Source organism: Capricornis sumatraensis, chromosome X (assembly GCF_032405125.1).
Source record: "Capricornis sumatraensis isolate serow.1 chromosome X, serow.2, whole genome shotgun sequence".
NCBI classification, from domain to species: domain Eukaryota; kingdom Metazoa; phylum Chordata; class Mammalia; order Artiodactyla; family Bovidae; genus Capricornis; species Capricornis sumatraensis.
In genome coordinates, this window is record NC_091092.1 from 12,581,247 (window position 1) to 12,597,079 (window position 15,833).

The following is a 15,833-nucleotide window of genomic DNA, read 5'->3' on the forward strand; positions in this document are numbered from 1 at the left end:
TCCGTGCAACCCTATAGAATAGAGCATGCCAGATTATGGGAGTGGGTTGCCATTTCTGGGAATCGAACCTGCGCTTCTTATGTTCCTGCATTAGCAGGCAGGTTCTCTACCACTAGTGCCACCTGGGAAGCCTATAACTGGAGGTCTCACCCTTCGCTTCTTTTACCACGTAAGTGTCGGGGATCTCCCCATGGTGCAATCTGCGTGCCAGGGGTCGTCGATAGTCCAACAAACATGGACGTGAAAGGGTCAATGCCGGGGTTTGGGGGTGGAACAAGCGGAAGCGAAGAGGATTGTGGGAGCTCCTTTGTACGTCGCCCCAGGGCATCCGGGAACTATGCAGTGTTTTTTCTATTATGACCGATCCTAAGTAAGGGCCACCGGCTAACTGAGTCTGGCCACTGCCGGTGCAGCTTCTCTCCGAGGCTGGAAAGCAGAGACCGTCGGCCGGCACCAGGAGAGCAGAGGAAGCGGAAGTTTGTAACGCATGTTTTGAGCTGAAGGTGTAGGCACGTTCTGGCCTCCTGTCGCGCTGGAACAGGGGAACCGAAGTGAAAGGGGGTGAGGAGTCGGGGGAACTGACAGCCTGACGGACCCGGCGGCGAGAAGTGATGACAAGGGTGTCGGAAGAGGGTATGTAATTATATTGTGTAGGTGATGAGTGTGTGAATCTTCTTTGTAGTGTTTGGGGATAGGGGAGGTGGCGAACAGATGAATGGAAGGTAAAATCAGCAGAGTGAAAAAACATTTTGTTGGCAGGGCACCAGCACATGCGAATTGTACCTATATGGGATGATTTTATTGGAGTGATTTTATTGAGCCCCTGGTTTCAGATTCTACTTTGGACGAGTTGACTCCCTTTTGACAAATTACCAAGCACTTGCGCTGTTTTGGGTACTGCACTGGAAGCTCTGTATGAGGAAAGGAATTAACCTTTTTCCTCTACAATTACAGCCTGTCAGTAGTATGCATTTTGAGACAGGCAGTTACAATACAAGGAGATAAAGTGTTTTGAAAACCTGTTGGGGGCCACAAACGCTCCTGAGGGTGCCATCTGGTATGATCTTTGATGTGATGATTTGACATATATTTTAAAGATAAAATAAACAGGGCAAAACTATGTGCAGTTTTCTCCAAGCACGTTCCCTTCCTGGTTAGCTCAGCTATTTGGAGTGTGACTGAGTAGCACTTAAGGCCCATACTCGTTTATACCTGGTGAGAGCATTTATCCATCACAGTGGCACTTGCAGGACCCCTGCTGGAGAGTCAGTCTTACCAGAGAGCAAGACCTCCCTTTACATGCATAGCCTGCAAGCTCTGCTGCTGCTGCTGCTGCTAAGTCGTTTTAGTCGTGTCCGACTCTGCGATCCCATAGACGGAAGCCCACCAGGCTCCCCTGTCCCTGGGATTCTCCTGGCAAGAACACTGGAGTAGGTTGCCATTTCCTGCTCCAATGCATGAAAGTGAAAAGTGAAACGGAAGTCGCTCAGTCGTGTCCGACTCTTCGCGACCCCGCCGTCCATGGGATTTTCCAGGCAACAGTACTGGAGTGGGTTACCATTGCCTTCTCTGAGCTCTGGGTAGGACTAAAATGGCAAAACTCAAGGGCTGTCTGGTCTAAGCATTTGAAACGCTTCTGTGGCAGCTGTTTGGTTTTCTAGCAAACTCAGTTCACAGCTGGGAATTGTGGATTTACTTGAAATTCTAAGCAATCTTTTAAAACTTTTGAATCTTCATACCTTCTGCTTTGTTTGCCAGAGAAACAGCAGTATAGCAGGCAGTCCAAGTCAGTGGTTCTCAAACTTTCCTGTGCATCAGAATCAGCTGGAGGACTTGCTAAAGCTCAGATTGCTGAATTCCACCAAACAGTTGCTGATTCAGTGGGTCTGGCATTGGCCCCCAAATTTACGTTTCCTACAAGTTCCCAGGAGACGCTGATACTGCTCATTCTGGGTGTTCTCGGAACACACTTAGAGATGTACTAGTCTAAACAGGACTGAGATTAGTAACCAGAAAGGACATCTCTAGGGGAAAGTAAGCATATTCCTAAAGGTTAAACAAGTCTGAATTAAGCCATGGTAGATATGAAATAAAACAGATGTGTTTTGGTTGTTCATTTGTATGTTTTAAATGGATGAGCAAAGATGAATCTTCTTGAACTAAACAAAGTAAGATTTGCATCAGTTTTTTTTTTTCACTCATGGGGATCAGAGTTTCTTAAATCATATAAAAAACACAATAGTTGTTTTCTTTTCAGATTCCTTTCTGAGTTATATCCAAATAGGTAGTTATTTGTGCTCTTCAGGTGGCTCTGGTGATAAAGAACTTGCCTGCCAATGCAGGAGACATAATATGGGTTCAAACACTGGGTCGGGAAGATTCTCTGGATGAGGGCATAGCAATCCATTCCAGTGTTCTTGCCTGGAGAATCCCATGGACAGAGGAGCCTGGTGGGCTACAGTCCATGGAGTCACAAAGAGGCGGACATTGACTGAAACTACTTAGCATACAGGCACACACACAGCTAGTTATGTATAGAGCTCACACTTGTGTCATCACCAAAAAAAAAAAATGAGGTGTTCTAACTTCTTGTAATTATGTTTGAAGTTAAAAAATGAAAGGACAGTTGGGACAATCTAATCAACACAGAAATAGTTGTATAAGGAGCCAGAATTGAGATAGTGTGATAAATAGTTTATTTTTTATTTTTTCACCCTCAATGAAATCCCTCCCTCTTCAGAAGAAATAATCAGTTTATTCACTCTAGAGCACAACGGGAACCAGAAACCTTCCTGTGCCAGAGATTAACATGAAACCTTCTTTTATAGATTGACCTAAGCAGCCTACTGGAGGGTTGCTTTTGTTAGGCACTAAGTCATGTCCGACTCTTTTGTGACCCCGTGGACTGTAGCCCACCAGGCTCCTCTGTCCATGGGATTCCTCAGGTAAGAATGCCGGAGTGGGTTGCCATTTCCTTCTCCAGGGTATCTTCCTCATTGGGGATGAAACCCAGGTCTCCTGCATTGGCAGGTAGATGCTTTACTACTGTGTCACCAGGGAATGGCAGTCCCTAGTTCTGCCTACCCTCCAAACTCTTCCATGGGCCTGAAAAAGATCAGGACACATTTTTCAGAAATGTCACCATTCTAGACCTGTTAGTGTCGGCTCCCAAATCCCAGGCCATTTATGAAGCAAAACAAAACCTCAAGACCAATCATGCAGACATACATAAAATGCACACAAAAAAGTCCAAATAAACTGGCTTCGGTCTATTGTGAGCTTTTTCAGTGACCAGCAAGATGCTAGGATGACGAGTGACCTGGACGTTTCAGAAGTCTGAAGGTCTTCCATTACAAGGGAATCAGCAGGACACTGTAAGGGTAGGAAAAAGTTTTCCTCTACTGTCTCAAGGTCCCTGGCTATGTCTGCAAATTAAACTGACAAAGACAGATTAACAAGAGAGAAGCATACAAATGTATTTAATGTAAGTTTTACATGACATGGGAGCTGTCACAGGCAAATAAAGACCCAGAGAAACTGAGTTCAGTATTTTATGCTGGCTTCCCAGGTGACATGACTTAGTGGCTAAACAAACAACAAAATTTTATGCTAGGTTTGACAAAGAGTGGGAATTCATGGAGAAATAAGACAAATTAAGGAGTATAAGGGAAGTGTAGTAAACTGGGGGAGACTTAGCAAGTCCTATTTGTTAGGATTTTCTCTGCATCCCTTTGTATTTGGAGAGAAAAATTATCCTCTTCTCTGAATATAAGGAGGGAACCTCTCACATGAGGATTTTATGACCTGTTTCAGGAGAGAAGAGGGGCGAAGGGGTCAAGTGACCTTGTTTCTGCCATTTACTCAAACTCCTTCAGCTTTAAAATATTCAGTATGCCATGGCACCATATTTTGGGGTAGCATGTTCTGAACCCCATCAGTAATCACACACATGACTCTTGAATATCAGTTAAATTTCACATATGGTTGGTGAGTTGTACACTGATTCCTCCCCTCCTCACCAGTCCTCATCTCTGCCTAATTCGCACTTAGTCTTATAGACAGTATAGCTTTCAATGGAATGTGAGGGGAAAAAAAGGAATAAAAGAAACCTGTGTTAGTTTGAACTATGCATCACTGTGTCCTAAGTGATTCCTAAGTAGGAATGATTTAATTTTGTTACTCGAACACTCAGTAGCTTATGGATCCTGAGAGCAGACCAATGGACGCTAAAGGGAATTTGCGGCCAGGTGTGTCAGAGCAGCAAACACATGATCACCCCTGAATTCAGATTCAGACAAGATTTCTTCTAATCTGGACTTCCTGCTTGTTACGGCTGATTCCCTAAGCAACTTTATTTTTTTTATTTTTGGCTGCATTGGTTCTTCGTTGTAACACGTGGGCTTCTCTAGTTGCAGCATGCAGGCTTAGTTGCCTTATGGCATGTTGGATCTTAGTTCCCTGACCAAGGATAAAACCCATGTCCCCTACATTGGAAGGCAGATTCTTAACCACTGGACTGCCAGGAAGTCCCTAACTTTAAATCAGTATGTATCTCTAACCTGAAGTGGAGTGAGGTTTTCAATCCAGCGCTTAACCACAAGGCTATGGATGTCATTGTTTTCTCTGGAATGTTTTTTCTGAGGATGAGAATTCTTACATCAAGTGAATGAGCACTATAAAGTAGAGGAGAGAAGGGTAATTATCATAGTTAATGCCATGTTGTTTCTTTGAAAAATAAGATTAGAAAAAAAACAGGAGGAAGAGGAGACACAAATATATTCTAGAATCTGGAATCTGCAACTGATGAACCAGTTGCTAGGTGTATAACTTACTGCTTTTCCCACAGTAGAGGCCTGAACAACCATGTGCCTGCAGCCAGGTTGCCCTCAGATCCTGTGACTTGTTGGAGACAGGAGAGTTATTGCTACTATGTATCATGATGACTTTTCTGTACTTGCTAATATGATGAAGAAACCCTGATAACCTACTCTCATACACATACACACGTGCGCACACACACACACAGGCACACACACACATATAGTATCTATGGGAGCATTTTAATAGCTTTCAGAGATCCAAAGAACTCATATAATTGTCTTCCAAAACTGCATGTAAAAGTCTTACTGAAAGCTGGAGATCAGAAGATCAGAAATGGCCTTGCCAGAAATGTGTTTTCTAATTTCAAGGTCCTTAGAGGAGTCACCAGTGCACTGCAACTGAAGACCACCAGGAACATACCTGTGTTTGAGCAAGTTGGTTGCTTACTTACTGAGTCGAGGCAAAATGCACACCACAGGGAGCTGGTAGAATATCTCAGAGGGTGTTAGAAAGGACTTATTATAGGATTTGGACTTGTATTAGGTGATTTGTGGCAGAATTTAAAGAAGTGAGGCTTCGTTCTGAATTGCATTCTGTTAGGAAGCAACAGACAATACATAGGGATAATTCCATGATTGGGTATCTTAATTAATCGTATCTAGCAGCAGCAGCAGCAGCAGAATAGACTAGAAAGAGGCTAATTGGTAAAGTAGAAGCTATTAGCCAGGATAGGAGGGTGTTTTGGCCATTTTGTGGTTTGATCAAAGTTGGCGTTTTGTCTCTTTTCAGACATGGATGCAGTGGTCTTGATTTTGTCAGAGTGGCCTTGTTTGATGTTTATGGTCTGTGAAATTGGTTAGATTACACTCATCAGGAGAACACCAAGACGTAGCTGAGGGCCAGGACAGCTCCCATATGTGAGTGGCTGCTTTTCTCCTCAGAATGATTAGTGCCAAGTCCAGCAGCCTATAGGAGACCAAATTTCCTTTCTGCCAGGAGCTGTATATAGCAAAGAAATGGTTAGATGTGTTGAATAGGAAAGATTGAAGGCTGGGTGTAGATGAAAGCATCTAGTTACCCTCTATCAGAACTTAGGAGCCTCAATGAGAAATAGCAGTCTTCTAAGGTGTTTTTCCTAAAAAAAAAGAAAAATCGTCAGAGTATACTTCAGCAGGATAAATGGATGGGAGGGAAAACATTGTCTTTTTCAGAGATGGCCAGAATAGTATGTCTCATCCCATGCTCTCTTCTATAATGTGACCTTGCCACTCTTCCATTGAAAAGTAGGGTTAACGTCCCCTCTGCTTTGAGTCTGGACAGACTTCTATTATCTAAATCAACAGAATAGCAAGAAATGAGACTCTGTGACTTCTGAGGCCATAAGAGGCAGCATGGCTTGTGACTTATCTTCAGGGACATTGATCTTTAGAGTCCTAAGCTGCCATGTAAGAAGTCTGACTTCCCTGAGGCTGCCTTGTTTTGAGGAAGCCTAAGCCTATGGTGAGGCTACCTACAGGTCCTCTGGTCAACAGCCTCAGCTGATGTCCCAGCTAATAGCAGACATCAAATAGAAGACCAGAGAACAAGACACCTCTAGATGATTAGAGTCCCCCAGCTGCTGTGTCTTCCCAGCTGAGACTCCAGACATCATGGAGTAGAAGCAAGACATCCCTGCCATATCCTGAGTTCCCAAACAGAATCTGAGAGCAAATTTAAATGGTCATTTTACACCACTGAATTTTGGATTGGTTTATCACAAAGCAACAATAACCCAAACGAGTAGAAATGTTGGTTAACACCTAAGGAATGGAGTGAAAGGAACAAGGAAGGCAAGTAATTGTAAGAGGGAAAACAGGCTAGTGACAAAACGTTTTGTTTTGCAGTTGCTGCTGCTACTGCTGGGCTCTTTGATTCCAGAGACCCCAGAGTGGACAGAAAGATGGAAGAGTTTCATTCTAAATGAAACTTGTGTAGATAACAGCATCTTCTTTTAAAATAAGATCTGGAACTATTTAGTTATTTCTTTAATTGAACATCTTGATTAAAACTAACAGAAGTATGTGGAGTTTTTTTTTTTTCCCCCTAAGGAAACAAGTAACATTGATTACCAGTACTTTGTAACCATGGGGTGTCCCTGGTGGCTCAGTCCCTAAAGAATCTGCCTGCAATGCAGAAGACGTGGATTCAATCCATGGGTTTGGAAGATCCCCGAGAAAGAAGTGGCAACCCACTCCAGTATATTTCCTGAGAAATCCCATGGACAGAGGAGCCTGGCGGGCTTCAGTCTGTGGGGTCACACAGAGTCAGACACGACTGAGCAACTAAACCACCACCACTTAGTAACCAGAGGATGAGAGATGCTGATCTCCTCTGTATCACTGCATGGGGCTGAAGGAAACCACAGTGTTATTTCCAATGACATGTATAGATGTTTTATTCTTTTAATCTGACAGAATATGGTTCACTTTTAAAGGTTCCGTATTTGTCTATATGTTATACCCATTGCATAAGTCATTTAATCTGTAAGTTAGAAGTCCTAGTATTTTGTTGGAATTGTGTAATTGGTGAGCCCTCAATGATATTATTGGTTGTAAATGTTGAGTAAAACCATCAGCTGACCTCATGGTTATGGGTCAAGAGCAGAATGTCTCAATCTCTTGGTTCCTTGGAAAAATACATGTGAATTTGGTGTTTGACTCTTTCAGTGTGTTCCGGCGACACTGCACGCCCTTACTGGAACCTTGATCGTCCATTTACTATTATTTGTTCTGCTTACTCCCTCTGTACATTCTTCCTTGAAAACTATCCCTATCTGTTCACACATACCCCAATCTTTTGTGTTACTAAAGGCCCAAGTCAGACAGTACCACTTGTTTGGAAACCTAGATCTCGTGTTCTCTTGGTCACCTTTCCCTGTTTCACTTTTCTGTGACCTTCAGTTTTGCATTGTAGTTATCTGGAACTGTGTCTGACCTTCCTACTAGTCTGTGAGCCCCTGGAAAACAGAATCTATATTAGATTCATTTAGGAGTTCCCCACAACTCCAAGATGGATGTTTTGTTCATCTTTAGGGACTGCAGAGAGGACACCTGAGTCTGGACATGCTAATGAAGATCATACATCTAATTTGTAGCAGAGCTAGGGCCAGAACCCAGGTTTCCTAATTTACAGCTTGATGTTCTCTACTAGATGAAGAAGGAAAAGCGGGGAGAGGAAAAGAGGGACGAAGTAGTATGCTTCATGAGCACAAACCTTTGTATCTGTTTCATTCACTGCTGCAACCCCACTGTGTAGAACAGTGCCTGGCACGTAGTGCACACTCAAAAAATATTTACTGAAATAATAAGTGATTGGGGTAAATAGGCATTCAGGTACAGGGATGATGTACAATGACCTTAGGGGGCATAGGTATTGTTTACTTATCACAAGTTCTATCTCATGTGTTGTCCTGATGCAAGAAAGAATAAACAGAAAGCCCCCAAAACCCAGCTTTTCCTGCACTGGTATTTTCCCACTGCTCTCTTGTACCACTTATCTTTCCCTAGTAGCAATTCTAAAGACTATCAGTCAGCTCCCACTGAGCTCTTTCATCAGTGTTCTGATAAAAGAAAAATATGATGTACTGGACACAAAATGTCTTCATTTTATGTAAAAACCTTCTTGGGAAAGTTAGTATTTCTTTAAAAGAAAAAAAAAAGACATAGCTCATTACTAATGGCTGCCTTTTATTGGCCTTGCTAGGGACATCCCAATGGGACAATGTGGCTGGAGTCTAGAGTTGCCCAAGAGGTCCTGCTCTCTCAGTAGAGATGACCCCAGGTAATGGAGGCCATAGGTGTGGCTGAAAGACAAGAAAGAGGATGGATAAAACCACATACCTTTTAGTCCCCTGTACTCGCTGGCCTGTGGTCATCATCCTGGTAACTCTACCTCAAATCTCACTAAAGAAAATCACCTGCTGTCCCCTCCCAATCTGACTTCTTCCTCCTTGTCTTTGCTTATTGTGTTCTGAAAAAGGTATCTTTTCCTTAGCTCTATTCCAGTCTTTCTTCTTAATTCTCACCCCCAGGCGAAAGTGATTTTGTACAGATTTATATAGGAAAATCATCTCCTTCTCTGTGATACCTGAAAGTACAGTTTCTAAGATTTAAAAATCTAAAGCAGGTATTTCCCTGGTGGTCCAGTGGCTAAGACTCCATGCTTCCAATGCAGAGGGCCTGGGTTTGATCCCTGGTCAGGAAACTATTAATAGATAGCACATGCCACAACCAAGAGTTCACATGCCACAACTAAAGATCCTGTGTGCCACAGCTAAGACCCAGCACAGCCAAATAAATGAATTAATTAAAATAAAATTTTAAAGTGACTAAAATCCGGGGCAGAGGGAGTGGGACTAGGAAACACAGTTTGGCCTCAGTCTAGTCCAAAGCGACATGGTTTATAAGAACCCTCGATATGAGGAGTTAAGGGTGCTTGCTCAGATGAATAACACACCCTCTGGGGGAAGGCTGCCTGTTTTGCAGTTTGGGGTCCATGCTTTGTAGGCTTTGGTGACTCTGGGCAAGTTATTCAACCTGTCTGTGCTGTAGTTCTCTTATCTGTGAGATAGAGATGTGTTAGGGGGATTTGCAGAGTTAATATAGGTGAAGCACTTAGGATGGTGCCTGGCAAACAGTAAGTGCTACTTATTTTTGAATATTAGAGTATAGTTGATTTGCAGTGTTGTGTTGGTTTTGGGTGTACAGCAAAGTGATTCAGTTATACATATACATATATCCACTCTTTTTCAGATTCTTTTTCCATATAGCTTATTACAGAATATTGAGTAGGGTTCCCTGTGCTATACAGGAGGTCCTTGTTGATTATCTATTTTATATATATTTTATACAGCAGTGTGTATATGTTAATGCCAAACTCCTGATTTATCCCTCCCCAGCCTTTCTCCTCTGGTAACCATGTTTTTGAAGTCTGTGACTCGGTTTTGTTTTGAGTTGTTTGTTTGTTTTGTTTTGGCCACACTGCGTGGCATGCAGGACCTTAGTTTCCTGACTCGGGATCAAACCTGTGCCCCCTGCAGTGGAAGCACAGAGTCCTCACCACTAGACCACCAGGGAATTCCCCTGTTTCTGTTCTGAAATAAGTTCATTTGTATCATTTTTTTAGATTCCACATATTAGTGATATCATATGATATTTGTCTTTCTCTTTCTGATATATTTCACTTAGTATGTTAATCTATAGATTCATCCATGTTTAAACAGTAAGTACTGTTTAAATGTTAGGTGTTATATCTGTCATTATTATTATTATCAAAGTTATTAAAACAGACTTTTGTCTGTATGTGCCATCAGGAGCTTAAGGGAAGATGTAAGTGGCACCCCACATGTAATAAATAAGTGTTGAAAGTGTTGTGTAGCTCAGTCGTGTCCAACTCTGTGACTGCATGGACTGTAGCCCACAGGCTTCTCTGTCCATGGGATTTTCCAGGCAAGAATACTGGAGTGGGTTGCCATTTCCTTCTCCAGGGGATCTTCCCCACTCAGGGTTTGAACCCAGGTCTCCTGCATTGCAGGCAGATAGGTGTTAGAGAAGCCAAAAATGCTGAACAGACCTAAAGAATTAAGAAATTCTATCTAAGGGTGTTTTCAGGAGTTTTAATCTTTTACTAAAAACAAATCTGTTACAAGCCATTGCTTGTAATTTTGGAGTTATTCAAGGCACAGTTGCCTAATCTAAGATTGGGAAGATTGATACCTGTGTTTTTCTCTAGTTTTATAATTTAATCTCTTACATTTGGCCTTTGATCAGTTTGGAGTTACTTTTTACATACAGGCTTCCCTGGTGGCTCAGAGGTTAAAGCGTCTGCCTCCAATGCAGGAGACCTGGGTTCGATCCCTGAGTCAGGAAGATCCCCTGGAGAAGGAAATGGCAACCCACTCCAGTATTCTTGCCTGGAGAATCCCATGGACGGAGGAGCCTGGTAGGCTACAGTCCACAGGGTCGCAAAGAGTCAGACATGACTGAGCTACTTCACTTTCTTTCACTTTCACTTTCTTTACATACAACATGAAGTGGGAGTCCGACTTCATTCTTTTTTTTTATTCGTTTCATATATGATATTATACATGTTTCAATGCCATTCTCCCAAATCATCCCACCCTCTCCCTCTCCCACAGAGTCCAAAAGACTGTTCTATACATCTGTGTCTCTTTTGCTGTCTCGCATACAGAGTTATCGTTACCACCTTTCTAAATTCTATATATATGCATTAGTATACTGTATTGGTGTTTTTCTTTCTGGCTTACTTCACTCTGTATAATAGGCTCCAGTTTCATCCACCTCATTAGAACTGATTCAAATGTATTCTTTTTAATGGCTGCGTAACTTCATTCTTTTACATGTTAATATCTAGTTGTTCCAGCACCATCTGTTGAAAAGGCTATTCTTTCTTGAGTGATCTTGGCACTCTTGTTGAAAATCAATTGCTGTAAAAGTCTGAGTTTATTTCTGGACTCTCAGTTCTATTTCTCTGGTCTCTCTGTTTAACCTCCCCCAGTACCAGTCTTAATTACTATAGCTTTGGGGTATTTTTTGAAATCATGAACTGTGAGTCATCTTTTTATTTTTCCAAGATTGCTTTGGTTGTTCTGGACCCTTTGAATTTTCATGTGATTTTAGGATCATCTCATCCGTTTCTGCAAGACAGCTAGAATTTTGATAGGGATTACAGTGAATCTGTAGAAAAATTTATGGAGTATTGCAGTATACTTGCCTGGAAAATCCCATGGATGGAGGAGCCTGGTGGTCCATGGGGTTGCAAAGAGTTGGACACGACTGAGCGACTTCACTTTCACTTTTCACTTTCATGCATTGGAGAAGGCAATGGCAACCCACTCCACTGTTCTTGCCTTGAGAATCCCAGAGATGGGGGAGGAGCCTGGTGGGCTGCCGTCTATGGGGTCGCACAGAGTCGGACACAACTGAAGCGACTTAGAGCAGCAGCAGCCATGTTAACAATGTTAAGTCTTCTGATCAGTGGGCACAGGATTCTTTATATTTGGGGTCACAAAGAGTCAGGCATGACTGAGCGACTTTCCCTTTCATACTTTCATACATATACAAGTCTTGCACATCTTTTGTTAAGTTGAAAGTGAAAGTCAGTCATGTCCAACTCTTTGCGACCCCATGGATGATACAGTCCATGGACCAGCTGAGCCACCAGGGAAGCTCAAAAATAGTGAAGTGGGTAGCTTATCCCTTCTCCAGCAGGTCTTCCCGACCCAGGAATCAAATGGAGGTCTCCTGCATTCCAGGCAGATTCTTTACCAGCTGAACTACCAGGGAAGCCCCTTTGTTAAATTAGTTCCTAAGTAATTTTTATGCTATTATAAATGGAATTGTTTCATTAATTTCCTGTCCGGAGTGTTCATTGCTAGTACAGTTGATTTTTGTATGTTGACCTGAAACCTTGCTGATTTTATTAGTTATAATTGTATTTTTGTGATTCCTTTGGATTTTATGTATAAAATATCTTTCCACCTATAAATACTTCTTTTCCAACATAGATGTTTTATACATCTTTTTCTCCCTTCATTGCCCTGGCTAGAACCTCCAACACAATGTGAAATAGAAGTGGCAAGGATGGAAATCCTTGTCTTGTTTCTGGTTTTATGATGTGTCTAGGTGTGATTTTCTTTGAGTTTATCTTGGAATTTGTTGAGCTTCACAGATGTATAGATTCATGTTTTTCATCAATTTTGGAGCATTTCAGGCATGTTTTCTTCAAATATACTTTCTGTTCCTTACTCTTTCTCTTTCTCTCCTTCTGGGACTCATTATGTATATGTTGGTATGCTCATAGGTCTCTGAAGCTCTGTGAATTTTCCTTCATTCTTTTTTCTTTCTGTTCCTCATTCTGGTCAGTCTCAATTGACCTGTCTTCAATTTTGAGGATTCTTTTTTCTGCCAGCTCAAATCTGCCGTAAACTCCTCCAATAAATATTTATTATATATTTCAACTCCAGAATTTCTGTTTGGGTCTTTTTAAAATAATTTGTCTCTTTATTGGTATGACCTAAATCAAATCCCTTATGATTATACAGGGGAAGTGACAAATAGATTTAAGGGACTAGATCTGATAGACAGAGTGCCTGATGAATTATGGATGGAGGTTCATGACATTGTGCAGGAGACAGGGATCAAGACCATCCCCAAGAAAAAGAAATGCAAAAAAGCAAAATGGCTGTCTGAGGAGGCCTTACAAATAGCTGTAAAAGGAAGAGAAGTGAAAAGCAATGGAGAAAAGGTAAGATATACCCATTTGAATGCAGAGTTCCAAAGAACAGCAAGGAGAGATAAGAAAGCCTTCCTCAGTGATCAGTGCAAAGAAAGAGAGGAAAACAATAGAATGGGAAAGACTAGAGATCTCTTCAAGAAAGTTAGAGATACCAAGGGAACATTTCATGCAAAGATGGACTCAATAAAGGACAGGAATGGTATGGACCTAAACAGAAGCAGAAGATATTAAGAAGAGGTGGCAAGAATACACAGAAAAACTGTACACAAAAGATCTTCATGACCCAGATAATCACAATGGTGATCACTCACCTAGAGCAAGACATCCTGGAATGTGAAGTCAAGTGGGCCTTAGAAAGCATAACTATGAACAAAGCTAGTGGAGGTGATGGAATTCCAGTGGAGCTATTTCAAATCCTGAAAGATGATGCTGTGAAAGTGCTGCACTCAATATGCTAGCAAATTTGGAAAACTCAGCAGTGGCCACAGGACTGGAAAAGGTCAGTTTTCATTCCAATTCCAAAGAAAGGCAATGCCAAAGAATGCTCAAACTACTACACAATTGCACTCATCTCACACACTAGTAAAGTAATTCTCAAAATTCTCCAATCCAGGCTTCAAGAATATGTGAACTGTGAACTTCCAGATGTTCAAGCTGGATTTAGAAAGGGCAGAGGAACCAAAGATCAAATTGCCAACATCCACTGGATCATGGAAAAAGCAAGAGAGTTCCAGAAAAACATCTATTTCTGCTTTATTGACTATGCCAAAGCCTTTGACTGTGTGGATCACAGTAAACTGTGGAAAATTCTTGAAGAGATGAGAATACCAGACCACCTAACCTGCCTCTTGAGAAATCTGTATGCAGGTCAGGAAGCAACAGTTAGAACTGGACATGGAACAACAGACTGGTTCTAAAGAGGAAAAGGAGTACGTCAAGGCTGTATATTGTCACCCTGCTTATTTAACTTACATGCAGAGTACATCATGAGAAACACTGGGCTGGAAGAAGCACAAGCTGGAATCAAGATTGCCAGGAGAAATATCAGTAACCTCAGACATGCAGATGACACTACCCTTATGGCAGAAAGTGAAGAAGAACTAAAGAGCCTCTTGATGAAAGTGAAAGAGGAGAGTGAAAAAGTTGGCTTAAAGCTCAACATTCAGAAAACTAAGATCATGGCATCTGGTCCCATTACTTCATGGCAAATAGATATGGAAACAGTGGCTGACTTTATTTTGGGGGGGCTCCAAAATCACTGCAGATAGTGACTGCAGCGATGAAATTTAAAGATGCTTGCTCCTTGGAAGAAAAGTTATGGTCAACCTAGACAGCATATTAAAAATCAGAGACATTACTTTGCTGACTAAGGTCCGTCTAGTCAAAGCTATTGTCTTTCTAGTAGTCATATATGGTTGTGAGTTGGACTATAAAGAAAGCTGAGCACTGAAGAATTGATGCTTTTGAACTGTGGTGTTGGAGAAGACTCTTGAGAGTCCCTTGGACTGCAAAGAGATCCAACCAGTCTATCCCAAAGGAAATCAGTCCTGAATATTCATTGGAATGACTGATGCTGAAGCTGAAACTCCAATACTTTGGCCACCTGATGCGAAGAACTGATTCATTGGAGAAGACCTTGATGCTGGGAAAGATAGAAGGCAGAAGGAGAAGGGGACGGACAGAGGATGAGATGGTCGGATGGTATCACTGAGTTGATGGACAGGAGTTTGAGTAAGCTCCAGGAGTTGGTGATGGACAAGGAAGCCTGGCGTGCTGCAGTCCATGGGGTCACAAAGAGTCGGATACAACTGAGCAACTGAACTGAACTGAATTCTGTAAATTCTGCTTTTCCTGTTGTGTGTAGCCACTGAAGTCTTGCCCAGATGCATCACTAAGCTTGTAGCTTAGCTGTCAGCTAAAAATTGGTGTGAGTTTTTCTACAGTGTCTTGAACCAATAACCCTCCCACTTAGTACAGACCAGCTCTGTGTGTATTGTGGTACACTCTCAGTGCTCTGGTAAAGTGAAAGTGAAAGTGTTAATTACTCAGTCATGTCTGACTCTTTGGGACCCTGTGGACTATAGTCCATTAGGCTCCTCTATCCATGGGACTCTCTAGGCAAGAATATTGGAGTGGGTTGCTATTCCCTTCTCCAGGGGATAGTCCCAACCCAGGTTTTAAACACAGGTGGCTGAGACGGTAAAGTGTCTGTCTACAATGTGAGAGACCTGGGTTCGATCCCTGGGTTGGGAAGATTCCCTGGAGAAGGAAATGGCAACCCACTCCAGTACTTCTTGCCTTGAAAATCCCATGGACGGAGGAGCTTGGTGCAGGCTACTATCCATGGGGTCGCAAAGAGTCGGGCACGACTGATTGACTTCACTATCCTCCTTTGTAGGCAGATTCTTTACCATCTGAGCCACCAAGGAATCCCCCCAGTGCTCTGGTAAGCAGTTCACAATTCTGTCTTAGCTTTCACTTCGTGTTTTCAGAGACTCAAGGTTAGCCAGAGGTGAGAAATGGGAGCCTTCTATGTCTTTCTTGAGCAGGTACACAGCCCTTGACATGTGTGACTTTTAAATCCTTAGGAATGTATTGTGGCGTTTCAAAGACCTCTGTGGATATCTCATTCCCCAAATCTTAAGTTTTTTAATCAGTCTCTTATTTTCCCACCAGGTGGTGCTAGTGAAAAGAACACGCCTGCTAATGCAGGAGGC

At 42.2% G+C, this 15,833-nt stretch overlaps 1 protein-coding gene across 1 annotated transcript in view; it reads left to right on the top strand.

The window, feature by feature from the left end:
- Positions 1-599: 599 nt before the first annotated feature.
- SLC25A53 (solute carrier family 25 member 53) overlaps positions 600-15,833 on the top strand; it is a 58,651-nt gene continuing 43,417 nt past the window's right edge. The window contains exon 1 of the mRNA XM_068963366.1: positions 600-633. The gene's annotated coding sequence lies outside the window, so the exon portion shown is untranslated. The remainder of the gene's footprint in view (positions 634-15,833) is intronic.